Genomic DNA, 15,939 nt, shown 5'->3' on the forward strand with positions numbered 1-15,939 from the left:
CTTCTGGTGAAGACTGAGGAGAAGCTCTCTGGTATTCAGCAAGCAAGGAGCGACGAGGCTTAGAGGATGAGTCTCAGTATCATCCGATGAAAAATATGGCTCAGGCTCTCTGAACTGGCCATCAAGGGGCCTACTGCCTTCATCAATAATAGACTTGCCTTTTCCTTCAACAGGCTCGAAAGTCTTCTTGTTGACCCTGATAGGAGGCATGTAACCAACATGATTGTTGCAATCAACATGAAAGTTGATGCCTGTCCTTTTCCTGATGAATCTCATGATCCATGGAGCATAGATCTTGTGGTCAAAAGGACACATAGCATTGTCGGCCAAAGTCCTCAAGAAGAAATCATGGATGTTGATAGGAATACCATGAATGATGTTGAAGAGTATATTCTTCATGAGGCCTACAACATCTTCTTCATCATCGTGTTCCTTTATTGGTGTAAGGACGCTGCAGAGGATTCTGTAAACAGATCTTCGTTCATACTTGAGCTCATGGACGAGGAAGGTTTTTCTCGGTGGTTTCCCCTTAGACAAAGGCTTCATGAGGACTTCCATCATCCCATTGGGCAACTCACGTTCATCATACAACTTCACGACTTGTTCTGAAGGAATTGATACTGGCAGTTCACACAGAAGCTCAATAGCAGGAGCCTTGTGGTGTGTTGTTTGCGTCATCCAGTCAAACACCCAAGTGTTGATATCTGCTGGATCCCCAGATATGTGAAGAGTGGCATAAAATTGAAGAATGAGCTCACTGTTCTAGTCACAGATATCGGAGCACATGGGAAGTAGTCCAGCTTCATGAAGGACGTTGAGTACTGGAGCTAGGCAAGGTATTGCTTCAATTCAACATGAGGAATATGCATGTGCTGGAAAATCTTGTTTCTTCCACACGGCATAGAGGCATAGTAATTTAGCTGATTCCTCGTCCAAAACTTCAGATGCCTGATTTGAGGTTTGTCATAGGGATTGTCTCCAATGAAGTACATGCGTTCTTCAAAGAAGTTCTCCTTTTGAAACTGTGGCCTCCTGGAGAACGGCTGACGCTGCAATGGCTGAAGATTTTGTTGTTGCACTTGAGGGGATACAACAATTGCAGACTCTGGGTTGAGCACAACGAAAGCATTTTCTTGATCTGGTGCATTTTCCTCAGCATGATCCTCAGGGTGAGGAATTTCTTCAGCGTGAGCTTCAGGCTGAGGAGCATGCTCTTGTTGTGCATCAGTCTGAGGAGCATTCTCTTGTTGTGCATCAGGCTTAGGAGCATTCTCTTGTTGTGCATCAGGCTGAGGAGCATTCTCTTGTTGTGCATCAGGCTAAGGAATGTCATCAACTGGAGCATCTTGTTGACGGTTTTGCTCCGGAGGAGGAATGGGTTCACCCTAAGCCTCAGCTTGCAGATCTTGCTCAGGAGGAGTTGGGTCAGCCTGATCCTCAGGTTGAGGATTTGGCTCAGGGATCTGAATTTCATCAGCTTGAGGATTTTTGCTTTGTTCTTCCTCAGCTTGCTTGGTGACGGAGCCAGAATCATCAGCTGGTGCAGCTGATCCTTGTGCAGTTTCTACCTGAGGAATGGATGGCTGAGGACTGTGGTCAATGCGTATTTCTTCGTCGGTATGTTCCTCAGATGCAGCATCCTTCATTTCCTCATCTGGCCCTTTCTCCTGGTCTTCAAAGGTGACCATCTCATAAGAGGGACCGATGTTAAGAGGCACAGGGTCCAGTGGAGCATTTTCTTCAAGTGCCGTGAGGCGCTTGGCCTCAGTGTGTTCTTCTGCTAAAGAAGCCTTTCTCTTCTTGGCTTCCTTTTCAACAGCCCTGTCTTCTTCACGTCTGATGCAGACGGAGTCATGTTCTTCACCTTTGAAGCTTTTGGTGAAGGTGTTTTCTCAGCAGATTCATCAGCTGGCTTTGAGGAACCAGCTGGAACAGAGTCATCAGCTGGCTTTGAAGCAGCAGCTGGATCAGGGGCAGTCTCACCAGCTGTAGCAGATTCATCAGCTGGATTTTCCATGGTGATTTCTTCAATTTCCGGTTCATCCACACGGCCTTCTTGAGGAATTTCCCCAGCTTGAGGAGTTTCATCAGCCTGAGGAGTTTCATCAGCTGGTTCTTCAATCAGAGGCTAAGGAGTTGGTACTGGAGGGGCAACTTTCTTGTTGTAGTTATCAACGGCTTCAGTAGCAAGTTTGATGAAATTACTTTTGAGACTTTGACGGTCAGAAAGCTTGGAGTACTTATCTGTCAAAGTCTTCAACTCAGCCTGTGTTGACACCAGTGCATCAGGCGTCAGGTTGAGGAGATTCTGCCTGAGGAATTTCTCCTTCTTGAGGTTAGCAACCTTGGCCTATTTGGCTTGCTCCTCCTTCCACTTGGCCTCGTTGATGAATGTGGCCACCATGTTGCTGATGCCAGGAGGAAGTTTCAAATCATCAAGCGGAGTGTTGGGGTCCTCATACCAGATATTTATGTAGTCTAGGAGGACTTTGGGGTCCATGGCCAGAGGAATGGAGCTACGAGAAGCTTGAGCTACCCTCTCCTGCTTGTTTCTGATCATAGCTGGCGACGTTTCATCATCATATTCATCACTACCCTCTGATGCAGAAGGGACCGTGATGATTTTGCTTGGGCTGGGTCTTGTTCCTCTCCCAGCAGTCACCCTAGTCTTTAGAGGAGTGGGTGAAGACTTTGTCTCCGAGCTGGTTGCAGCTGGGAGTGAGGAGCTTGAGGTAGTTGGCAGTGGCTTCACGATCTGCTTCTGTTCAGGTTTTGAAGCCTGCGGTGGTGCTGAGGATTTTGGAACTGAAGGTTTTGGCGCTGAAGGTTTTGGAGCTGATGCTGGAGCTGGTTTTTCTTGAGGCTTTGAAGCCTTTGCTTTTGATGGCACGGAATTTTCTTGAGGAATTGCCGAGCCAGAAGTCTCAGCAGCAGGGGAAGTGGCGGCAGTTCAAGCAGCAGCAGAGGATTCATTGAATTTCCTCACAGCATCCTATGCCTGCTTCTTGAGCTTTGCCAAGTGCTTTTCTTTTTCATCAGGATAATCATCAAGCGTCTTGAGGCTTGAGGGATGTGCTTCTTGATAATCCTCAACTGGAGCACGTTTGCCAGGAGGCTTCATAGCGAATTTCTTCGCATATTTGGGAGTGATGAAACTCTATTCCTTCCACTCCTTAGCCCATCGGCGTTCTATCTTCTGAAGCCAAATCTTTCTCTTGGCCATAGTTTCATGTTCATCAGGGGTACAATAATCCACGTATATATCCTCAGGGATGTCCAAAGCTGTATTATAATCAAGTTTCTTGCCTCCCTTTTGCTTCCTGTCATCCTCCATTTTCTTCAGCTGAGGATTTTGCTGATGAGATTGAACTCTTGAGGATTCTGATGAGACTTGAAGATTTTCCTCAAGAAATGCTGCAAATGAGTTAATTTGATGAGAACCGAGAGATTCATCAGCCGACATGTGTGTACCTGTGAACAGAGTATAGTTGCGAGGAATTTGGAGAGGTCATATGCATTCTCAGATTTGAAGAAAATGAAATTTTTTGACAGTTGAGGAATTTGACGAGTGGTTGAGGAATTTTGCTAAGCATACTGTTCTTGGGTTCCAGAGTTGTACAGATCCGAAAATTCGCACAATTGAGGAATCTCGTGAAAATCTTAGATGCTTAGTGAAGTTCATCAGTAGTGTGGTGATAGGCAGTGTTTGAGGAATCAGATGCATATGGATTCTTGAGGAAAAACAGATTCCACATCTCAGCGGTAAAATAGTAGATCAAACTTGCTGTAAAAATAGGGTTTTTATTTACCCTAGATGGCGCCCACGAAGAACAGAGAAGTGTTGCGGGAAGAAGCTCTTTTTGTGCATGTCCAATGCACCCTAACCCGGCAGCAGAGGACGTCTACGTCGGCGGCGGACGAGGATGGTCCGACTCCGGCGTGGTTTCGGCGACGGAAAAGTCGAGGCAGTGAAGCTCTTCTTCGCTGGCGACGAGACTTCCAGCGGTGGCGCTAGGGTTCGGTGCTTTTGCTGTAGCAGGAGTGCGATGGAGCGAAGAAGTGTTTTACCGAGGGGATGGCGACATATTTATAGCCAGGCAGTTACTTTTGGCGTGAAGAAATCGGACCAAATAGCCCCTGCCTCTACGTCTCCGCAGGACACGTGTAGCTCCCGAGCAAAGAGGTGGAGATCGTGGAGATCGTGGTTATCCGAACGAGGGAAGTGGGTTTCAATTACTGTGCATTAAAGAACCAATTTTTGAAGATTTGAGGATTTTGTTACAAAATCATCAGCTGACAAGGACGCAGTGAGGATTTTGAACAAAGTTTCAAGTAGAACGCATATGAAGAATTGAATAGACTGGATGAGAATAGCATAGAGGGAAAGTAGGGTCCGATCACATTCACTTAGATGAAACATCAACTTGAAGAAATAGCTATAAGTGAATGCTGTTGAGGACTTGAAATCATAGTCTATCTAGGTAAACGAAAGTCATCAAGTGTTTTTGAAGAAAATCAAATTTTGAGGAAATGGAACTTTGAAGAAAATCAATCTTGAGGAATTTCATGTTGGGCGGTGGCGTGACCCACCATATAAGAATGTTGATTACACATGCCGCGTATAGTTGTCGTAGGGACCTGAGAATCAATTTCTTCGTTGATTTCTTCACACTCAGAGTGATATTCTTCATTAGTTGAAGAAAATCGATTCATCGTGTGTTGCACATCTAAGTCATCAATTTTGCAGAAGTGTTAGGATGTGTGCATGTTTTTACAAAACATTTGAAGATTCTAAGCTACTTAGCTCACACCGCAACTTGCAAAACCTTTTCTCATCCAAGGGCTTAGTGAAGATATCTGCCCGTTGATCATCAGTCTTCACGTGGTCGATGAGGTTATTGCCCTTGAGGACATGGTCCCGAAGAAAATGATGACGAATCTGGTTGTGCTTGGTCTTCGAGTGCTGTACTGGGTTGTATGCAATCTTGATTGCACTCTCATTATCGCAGTAGAGAGCCACATTCTTCATGTTGATGCCGTAGTCCTTGAGGGTTTGCTTCATCCATAGCAATTGAGCACAGCATGAACCAACAGCAATGTACTCAGCTTCGGCAGTGGAGAGTGATACGCAGTTCTGCTTCTTTGAGGACCAGCAAACTAGTGATCTTCCGAGGAAATGGCATGTGCCAGAAGTTGACTTGTGATCCACACGGTCACCAGCATAGTCAGAATCAGAATACCCTACCAGATGAAGATTTGAGCCCTTGGGATACCATAATCCTAGTGTTGGTGTGTGAGCTAAGTATCGAAGAATATGCTTCACATCCTTATGGTGTGATTCCTTCGGTTTTGCTTGAAAACGTGCACACATGCAAACACTAAGCATTATATCTAGCCTAGATGCACATAGATACAATAAAGAGCCAATCATAGAGCGATATACCTGCTGATCGAATTCTTTACCATTCTCATCAGTGCCGAGGTGGCCGTTGGTAGGCATTGGAGTCTTGGCACCTTTGCATTCATGCATGTCGAATTTCCTCAGAACATCCTTGAGGTATTTCTCTTGTGATATGAAGATTCCATTGCGTTGTTGACGAATTTGAAGACCTAAGAAGAATTTCAGCTCCCCCATCATAGACATTTGATATTCTTCACTCATCATGTAAGCAAATTCATCAGTGTATCATTTGTCAGTACAGCCAAATATAATATCATCGGCATATATCTGGCACACAAATAGTTCATTATCATAGGATTTAGTGAAAAGAGTTGGATCGAGTGAACCAGGTTTGAAGCCTTTCGTCATGAGGAATTCCTTCAATGTATCATACCATGTCCGAGGGGCTTGCTTAAGACCATAGAGCGCCTTTTTGAGTCTGAAGACTTTGTGTGGATTCTTTGGATCCTCAAAACCCGGGGGCTGAGCAACATATACTTCTTCCTCAAGCTTACCATTGAGGAGTGCACTTTTCACATCCATTTGATATAATATGATGTTATGATGATTAGCATAAGCAAGTAGTATTCGAATAACTTCAAGTCTAGCAACAGGTGCAAAATTTTCATCGAAATCTATTCCTTCAACCTGGGTGTAGCCTTGGGCTACAAGTCGTGCCTTATTCTTCACCACTTGACCATCCTCATCTTGCTTGTTTCGGAAAATCCACTTGGTTCCGATGATGTTTTTCTTGCGAGGATCTGGTCGTTTGACGAGCTCCCATACGTCATTCAGCTTGAATTGAAGAAGTTCGTCTTGAATAGCTTGAATCCACTCTGGTTTCAGGAAAGCCTCAGCAACTTTTGAGGGTTCTGTGATAGGTACAAAGGAGAAATGCCCACAAAAGTTAACTAAATGTAAAGCTTTTGAGCGAGTGAGAGGACCTGTCGCGTTGATATCATTGAGGATTTTGTCAAGTTCTACTTCATTTGCAATCCTCGGATGAGCTGGTTGAGGATTTCGTCTGGGCTGAGGAAGTGGTTCTGGAGCAATTTCCTCAGGAGCACCTTCTTGATTTTCATCAGTGATGGGGTTGGTTTCTTCATCAATTTCCTCACTGGGAACAATGTCTTCAGTAGGCTTGTTCTTTATTGCTTCCTTAGGAGACGACTTATCTGGATCAGAAGGCAATTGCTCTCTTTGCGAGCCATTAGTTTCATCGAGCCACACATCTACAGTCTCAACAACTTTGTTGTGATAGTTGTTGAAGACTCTGTAGGTGTGCGAGTCCTTTCCATAACCAAGCATAAAACCCTCATGTGCCTTAGGTGCAAATTTTGAGCTATGGTGAGGATCTCTAATCCAACATTGTGCACTGAAGACTTTGAAATAACTTACATTGGGTTTCTTATCAGTGAAGAGTTCATATGAGGTTTTCTTGAGGAATTTGTGAATATATACCCTGTTGATGATATGGCATGCAGTGTTGATTGCTTCAGGCCAAAAGCGACGAGGAGTTTGATATTCTTCAAGCATAGTTCTTGCCATCTCAACCAGAGTCCTGTTCTTCCTTTTGACGACACCGTTCTGCTGAGGAGTATAAGGAGGAGATAATTCGTGAGTAATACCAAGTTCATCAAGATAATCATCAAGACTAGTGTTTTTGAACTCTGTTCCATTATCACTCCTGATATGTTTGATTTTGATGCCAAAGTTCGTCGAGGCCCTTGAAGAAAATCGTTTGAAGATTTCCTGCACTTCAGTTTTATATACAATGATATGCCCCCATGTATATCTGGAATAATCATCAACTATGACGAAGCCATATAAAGATGCTGCATTGGTTAGTGTGGCATAGTGAGTAGGTCCAAATAGATCCATATGAAGCAATACAAAGGGACGAGTAGTGGTCATGATAGTCTTCGAGGGATGCTTGGATCTGGTCATTTTCCCACATTCACATGCACCGCAGAGATGATCCTTGAGGAATTTGACTGATTCGATGCCGATGACATGCTTCTTCTTCGCGAGCGTGTGCAAATTCCTCATGCCCGCATGACCTAGTCTTCGGTGCCACAACCATCCTTTTGAGGTTTTTGCTAGTAAGCAAGTGGCTGGTTGAGGACCTGTAGAGAAATCAACAATGTACAAATCCCCTCTTCTTACACCTTCGAAGACTTTGGATCCGTCAGATTCCATGATGACAACACATCTATATCTACCAAAGATAATAATCATATCAAGATCACAAAGCATCGAGACTGACTTGAGGTTAATTCTAAGGGATTCAACAAGCATCACTTTGTCCATATGCCTATCCTTGGAAATAGCCACTTTGCCAAGTCCCAATACCTTGCTTTTACCTTTGTCAGCATATGTGATTTGCTTCAGAGGTGATGGAGTTAGCGGCATATTCATCAGCAAGCTTTTATCACCAGTCATGTGATGTGTGGAGCCACTATCAAGAACCCACTCAGTACTCTTGGGTTTGTCATCCTGTAGATGAATTAGTACAGCTTGCCATCTCATATGCTTCAGACTTGAAGAATATGATATCAATTTCATCAGATAAGAATTTCATCACAACAGAATTATAAGGACGTGTGAAATATTTCTATTTCATCAATATTAGCTTGCGTCCTATCAAGCATTTCCTCAGGTCTCCAGCAAATTCTTCAGATGATGATTTTCATCTGGATACCAGACCTGCAGAAGTGATTAGTTCGATTTCTTCACCACCCACATATGAAGGGGTGGTAAAGCATTCATCATCCTGCGAGCACCATATGAGAAAGGTGGCATTGAAGCTAATGCACTGCTCTTAATAGAAGGGGGGTTAAAGTACTCATATGAATATGCAGAGAACTGGTTTGAGGATTTATGAACATAATGATTTGAAGAGTAACGCTCATACTCATATTCCTTGTAGTTTCCCTTCATGTTAAAAGTATTAGCACGGGTACGAGCATAATTTTGACCAGCTGAGGATTTTGATCCTCTTGAAGATGTTGGTCCTCCTGAGGAGTTTGATCTGGGGTTTAGATTCTTCATTGGTGGTGTCATGAGAACATTCACCTAAAGATTTTCAAGACAACTTTTGGGAACCCAGATTTTCCTCAAGGAAGGGCCATTCCTGCAGTTAGTTCCAACATATCGAGCAAATACTTCACGAGATTGATTTTTGAACAGTTTATAGTTGGAGTCAAATGTCTCATCTCAGGAATAGGATAATTCACATGAAAAGCCAGTTAGATTGGATGGATCAAAGGGAGGCCCAGTAGCAGCAACCCATGAGGTTTTGGGATACTGCTCAGGTTTCCAATAAGACCCATCAGCATTCAATTTCCTCTCAAAGGCAATTCCTTCTTTCCTCGGGTTCTTGTTCAAGATCTCCTTTTTGAGCACATCACAAAGGGTTTGATGTCCTTTGAGGCTTTTGTATATGCCTGCCACATACAATTCCTTCAGCCCTGCATTTCATCAGTAACATTTGTGTTTTCCTCAAGTGAGGAAATTGACACTACAGGAGCAGTTGAAGAATTTGTAGCAATAGAAGCATTTGATGATTCTGGTGAAGAATTAGCAGTTTCGCGTTCAATGCATTTAAGACATGGAGGAATGAATTCAGCTTGAGTAGCGCTGATCTGTTGAGCTAGTAATGAATCATTTTCCATACGAAGATCATCATGAGAAATCCTTAGCTTCTCTAGATCAAGCTTCCTTTGAAGAAATTCATAGGAAAGTTTCTCATGACCAGTGAGGAGTGCATCATAACGATCTTGAAGATTATCAAATCTAGATTGAAAACTTTTCACATCTTCAATGAGGATTTGGGTAAGATTCATTTCATCATTCAACAGATCATCAATTCTATCTAGCAGTTTCTGAAACTTTTCCACGACAGTTTGTTGTTTAGTGGCAATGATAGCAAGTTTACTGTAACTGGGTTTTTTATAATCATCAGGTTCATAGTCACTTGAATCAGAGGAGGAAGCATCATTCGGTACCTTTGAGCCTTTTGCCATGAAGCAATAGGTTGGGGCGAAGTCATCAGCATAGTCATCAGTGTGGATGGTGTTATCATCTTCTTCAAGGTTGAAGATTGACTTGCTGATGAAAGTGGTTGTAAGTGCAAGACTGGCCTGTCCGGATTCTGAGTCTTCATCAGAACCCTCCTCTTCGTCACATTCCTCTGATTCTACCTCGAAATCCATTTCCTTGCCAGTAAGTGCCTGAGCCTTTCTGAAACTAGTCTTCTTGTGCGATGAGGGCTTTGAAGATGAGGATTTTGAAGATTTCTTCTTCTTCTTCTTCTCCGAGTCATCAGAACTGTCATCCTTGTATTTCTTCTTCTTTGATTCCTTCCCCAACAGGGACAATCAGCAATGTAGTGACCTGACTTCTTGCATTTGTGGCAGGTTGTTTTCTTGTAGTCCTCAGATGAAGATTCTGATTTCCTCATATCTCTTCTTGAAGATTTACCGAACCGGCCACGTCGTGTAAACCTCTGGAATTTCCTCACGAGCATTGCAAGCTCATGTCCAAATTCTTCAGGGTCACCAATGCTGTCATCCGAGTCTTCTTCTTCAGATGAGGAAATTGCTCTAGCCTTCAGTGCACGTGGTCTAGAATAGCTTGGTCCATATAGATCTTTCTTTTCTTCTTGCTGAAATTCATGAGTATTGAGCCTTTCGAGTATATCAGCTGGATCAAGCATCTTGTAGTCTGGTCTTTCTTGAATCATCAGGATTAAAGTATCAAATGAAGAATCTAAAGATCTTAGCAGTTTGTTCACGACTTCGTGATCAGTAATGTCTCGAGCTCCCAGTGCTTGCAGTTCATTTGATATGTCAGTGAGGCGATCAAAGGTATCTTGGCAGCTTTCATTGTCATGTCTCTTGAAGCGATTGAAGAGATTGCGAAGAACATCAACACGAGAGTCAGGTTGGGTTGATACTCCTTCATTTACTTTGCATAGTCTCTCCTAGATAAGTGTTGCAGAGCTCAAAGCACTCACTCTTCCAAACTGGCCTGGGCTCAGATGGCCACAGATGATATTCTTCGCTTGAGAATCAAGTTGCTTGAATTTCTTCACATCAGCAGCAGAGACACTAGCAGAGATGATGGGGACGCCATGTTCCACAATATACCAGAGATCATTGTCAATAGCTTGTAGATGCATCTAAATCTTGGTCTTCCAGAAGGGAAAGTTCTTTACTTCGAAAGTAGGACATGCTGCAGTAACCTTAATCATGCCTGCAGTCGACATAACTAAAACTCCAGGTGGTTAAACCAAAATCACACAGAACAAGGGAGTACCTTGCTCTCATACCAATTGAAAGTGCGTTATATCGACTAGAGGGGGGGTGAATAGGAGATTTTTAGAATTTCATCACTGAGGAAATTCCTTTTGAGGAAATTCCTCACTGATGACTAACTTTAAATGGAAACAGTAAAGGATCAGGAGTGCAAAGTTTCACTACAGCAGTTTTTCAGTATGAGGAATGTGAAAACAGATGGCACAATAAGCATGCACGCAGAACACAGATGAGGATTAACTTGCGTGAAGAATTTGGGGTTGAGGAATTTCAAAGAAAGTCTTCAACAAATTATTCAAACAGTGACAGTGAAAGTCATCAACACATAATCTGAGGAATATAAAGAGTTGAGGAATTAGAACCCGTTTCACAGCGAAGACAGTAGTTTATGACCCAGTTCCAATTGCTGTGACAGTTGTACATCTGGTTTGGAGCAGCTTGGTATTGAAACCAAAAGACACACCGTCCCGGGACACACAGTCCCTACTGTATTCTCCTTGGGCTAAGAACACACAGTCCTCTCCCAACAATCGTGGTAAGTCTTCAGGGCAGACTTCCAAACCCTCACAAACTTGGTCACCCCGCGATCCACAATTGACTGTTGGATTGCTCTAGACCATGATACCTAACCGTCTGGAGGATGCACAGTCCTCAAATGTAAAAGGCTTCAGTCCCACACACGAACAACTTCTTCAGTGATGCTCAATCACTTGGTTCTAGGTTTGTGGTTTGGTGTTTGGGGTATTTCCTCACTGATGAATTACTCTCGAAGACTCTGAGGAATTGAGTTGCTCTTATGACAAGTGTCAGTTTCTAACGGAGCAGCCAACCAGCTAATGGTTGTGGGGGCGGCTATTTATAGCCTGGGAGCATTCCGACATGATTTGACACTAATGCCCCTAAATAATATGACCGTTGGTGTGATAAGACCAATGATGTGGCGTGGCTATCGAAACGATCGGAACCCTCAACTATGAGAGTCCTCATGTCACTTGTATTCCTCACTTGAGGCTTTTGGTAGGATTAGGCTTGGGTTGAGCATCATGAGGAAATTCATTCCAAAGTGTAATTCGACCCCCTTTAATAGTACGATGTTCCTATTACTCGAGTGTGAAGAAAACAAAACAGAAAGAGTAAATCTTCATGCTTCAAAGTCTTCAGAATGATTTTCTTCAGGACACACCGAATTCCTCAATTTCAATATCTTCATGAGGATTATCAATTTCATCGTAGATTCTTCGCGATTCAGTTCTTCAGCTTCAGACCAATTTCTTCAACCGAAGATATTCATTTTTAGGGGTAGATATTCATCAAATATTTCAAACTCCTTAGTGACACATGAACACATTAGATACTTAACCTATAAGTATTCAAACCACCAAAATCACTAAGGGGCACTAGATGCACTTACACACCCCCACTCATGGGGCCGGCCACGTTCGCAGACTCAACGAAGAGAAAACTGACAAGGGCCAGGTGATACGTCTCCAACGTATCTATAATTTTTGATGGTTTCATGCTATTATCTTGTCCAACTTTGGATGTTTTGTATGCCTTTTATATCTTTTTGGGACTAACTTATTAACTCAGTACCTAGTGCCAGTTCCTGTTTTTTCCGTGTTTTTGACCCTTTTCAGAGGAGAATATTAAACGGATTCCAAATGGAATAAAACCTCCGAAAAGATTTTTTTCCGGAACAGAAGATACACAGGGAGCTTGAGAACCAAGGCATAGGGCACCAGAGGAGGCCACAAGCCCCCTAGGCGCGGCTAGGGGGCACGCGCCTAGCAGGCTTGTGGGCCCCCTCTGGCTTCTCTGCCCTACTTCTTCCACCTATAAATCCCCGAAAAATCCAAAACCACGAGAGAGATCCACGAAAATACTTTTCTGCCGCCGCAAGCTTCTGTCTCCGCAAGATACCATCTAGGGCACGTTCTGGTGCCCTTCCGGAGGGGGATTCGGATATGGAGGGCTTCTTCATCAACACCATTGCCTCTCCGATGATGCGTGTGTAGTTCACCATAGACCTTCGGGTCCATAGCTAGTAGCTAGATGTCTTCTTCTCTCTCTTGGATCTTCAATACAAAGTTCTCCATGATCTTCATAGAGATCTATCCGATGTAATCTTATTTTGCGGTGTGTTTGTGGAGATCCGATGAATTGTGGATTTATGATCAGATTATCTATGAATCTTATTTGAGTTTCTTCTGATCTATTATATGCATGATTTCATATACTTGTAATTCTCTTCGAGTTGTGGGTTTTGTTTGGCCAACTTGATCTATGATTCTTGCAACGGGAGAAGTGCTTGGTTTTGGGTTCATACCGTGCGGTGACCTCACCCAGTGACAGAAGGGGTAGCGAGGCACGCATCGTGTTGTTCCCATCAAGGGTAAAAAGATGGGGTTTATATCTATTGCATGAATTTATCCCTCTACATCATGTCATCTTGCTTAAGGCGTTACTCTGTTTGTCATGAACACAACACACTAGATGCATGCTGGGTAGCGGTCGATGTATGGAGTAATAGTAGTAGATTCAGAAAGTATCGGTCTACTTGTCTCGGACGTGATGCCTATATGTATGATCATTGCCTTAGATATCGTCATGACTTTGCGTGGTTCTATCAATTGCTCGACAGTAATTCGTTCACCCACCGTAATATTTGCTATCTTGAGAGAAGACTCTAGTGAACACTATGGCCCCCGGGTCTACTTCACATCATATTTTCAGCCCTACACTTATACTTTGTTGGACTTTCCGCCTTCAAATCTCACCTTGCAATCAATCGTGAAGGGATTGACAACCCCTTTGTAGCGTTGGGTGCAAGTTTGCTGTTCTTGCGCAGGTACATTGGTGCCTCATCTTGATACTCCTACTAGATTGATACCTTGGTTCTCAAACCGAGGGAAATACTTCCTGCTACTGTGCTGCATCACCCTTTCCTCTTCAAGGGAAAAAACCAACGCATGCTCAAGAGGTAGCACGAGGTCGATCCTTGATGTACTACTGGACAAGCCATGCCCCATAGCCTGAATCAACTCCACCCATAGCCTTCGAGCATATTGGGCTGTCAGGCAGGTCACCAAAAGAAGGGAGAAAATCCTCAAGGCAACACCCCCGTAGGCTCGGTTAGTAGCGCCGCCGGAGAACTGCACAAAAATCTTAACGATCTATGAGACATTTACCTCAAAGAATCACAAAAACTAACGCATGCTCAAGAGGTAGCAAGAAGAATTTCTGGCGCCGTTGCCGGGGAGCATCAAGTGAAGCTTATCCAAGTAAGTGTCGCAAACTCATCTCTTGCATTTACTTTTTTTGCCCCTCGTTTTCCTCTCCCCCACTTCTGAAAAACAAAAATTTACAAAAATATTTTCCTTTTTCGTTCGCCCTTTTCTTTCGCTTGCTTTCTGTTCGCTTGTGTTCTTGTCTGCTTGCTGAAGTCATCATGACTAAAAACACCAAACTTTGTGACTTCTCTAATACTAATAATAAGGATTTTATTAGTATTCCGATTGCTCCCGCCACTAGTGTGGAATCATATGAAATCAATGCTGCTTTGCTGAATCTTGTTATGAAAGAGCAACTCTCCGGCCTTCCTAGTGAAGATGCCGCATCCCATCTTAATACCTTCATTGAGTTATGCGATATGCAAAAGAAGAAAGATGTGGATAATGATGTGATTAAATTGAAGCTATTTCCGTTCTTCACCCCTGATCGAGCAAAAACTTGGTTTTCATCTTTGCCCAAAAATAGTATTGATTCTTGGAACATGTGCAAAGATGCTTATATATCCAAGTATTTTCCGCCGGCTAAGATTATCTCTCTCCATAATGATATCATGAATTTTAAGCAACTTGATCATGAACATGTTGCACAATCTTGGGAGAGAATGAAATTGATGATTAGAAATTGTCCCGCTCATGGCTTGAGTCTTTGGATGATTATACAAATTTTATACGCTGGTTTGAATTTTGCTTCTAGAAATATCTTGGACTCCACATCCAGTGGAACTTTCATGGAAATCACATTAGGAGAAGCCACAAAACTCCTAACAATATCATGAGAAATATTCTCAGTGGAACACTGAATGGTCACCTACTAGTAAAAAAGTACACGCTATAGAAGAAATTAACTCGTTGAGTGCAAAGATGGATGAGTTAATGAAATTGTTTGCTAGTAAAGGTGCTCCTTTAGATCCAAGTGATATGCCCTTGTCTTCCTTGATTGAGAGTAGCAATGAAATCTTGGATGTTAATTTTGTTGGTAGGAATACTTTTTGCCACAACAATGCTTTTAGAGGTAACTATATTCCTAGGCCTTTTCCTAGCAATCCCTCTAATAACTTTGGCAATTCCTACAACAATGCTCATGGAAATTACAATAAATTACCCTCTGATCTAGAGAGTAATATTAAAGAGTTTATCAACTCGTAAAAGATTTTCAATGTGTCCATAGAAGAAAAACTACTAAAAATTGATGATTTGGCTAGGAGCGTTGATAGAATGTCTCTTGATATTGATGCTTTGAAAGTTAGATGTGCTTCTCCCAAGATCAATATGGATGAAACTTTGAAAGCTATGCGTGTTTCCATGAATGAGAGTAAAGAAAGAACCGCCCAAATTCGTGCTAGACATGAATGGCTCAAAAAGGCGTGTTCTCGTGATGAGAATCACGAAGATCTTAAAGTGCTTGGTGTGACTCCCATTGAATCCTTGTTCTCTAGTGTCAAACCTAATGATGATGGGGCTGGCTATGAATCCACCTTGGTTGAAAAACGGCCCAATGATTCGGAGTCCATTTATCTTGATGCTAAAAGCATTGAAAGTGGAGTAGAGGATATCAAAACTTTCAGTAGTAACGAAACTACTACTTTGGATTGCAAGGAATTCAATTATGATAGTTTCTGTTTGATTGAATGTATTTCCTTGATGCAATCCTTGCTAAACTCTCCACACGCTTATAGCCAAAACAAGGCCTTTACCGATCATATCGTCGATGCTATGATGAAATCTCTTGAAGAGAAACTTGAATTGGAAGTTTCTATTCCTTGAAAACTTCATGATGAGTGGGAACCTACTATCAAAATCAAGATCAAGAACTATGAATGCAATGCTTTGTGTTATTTGGGTGCAAGTGTTTCCGCGATTCCAAAGTCTTTATGTGATGTTCTAGGCTTTA

The sequence above is a fragment of the Hordeum vulgare genome, chromosome 3H (assembly GCF_904849725.1).
Source record: "Hordeum vulgare subsp. vulgare chromosome 3H, MorexV3_pseudomolecules_assembly, whole genome shotgun sequence".
Taxonomy (NCBI): domain Eukaryota; kingdom Viridiplantae; phylum Streptophyta; class Magnoliopsida; order Poales; family Poaceae; genus Hordeum; species Hordeum vulgare.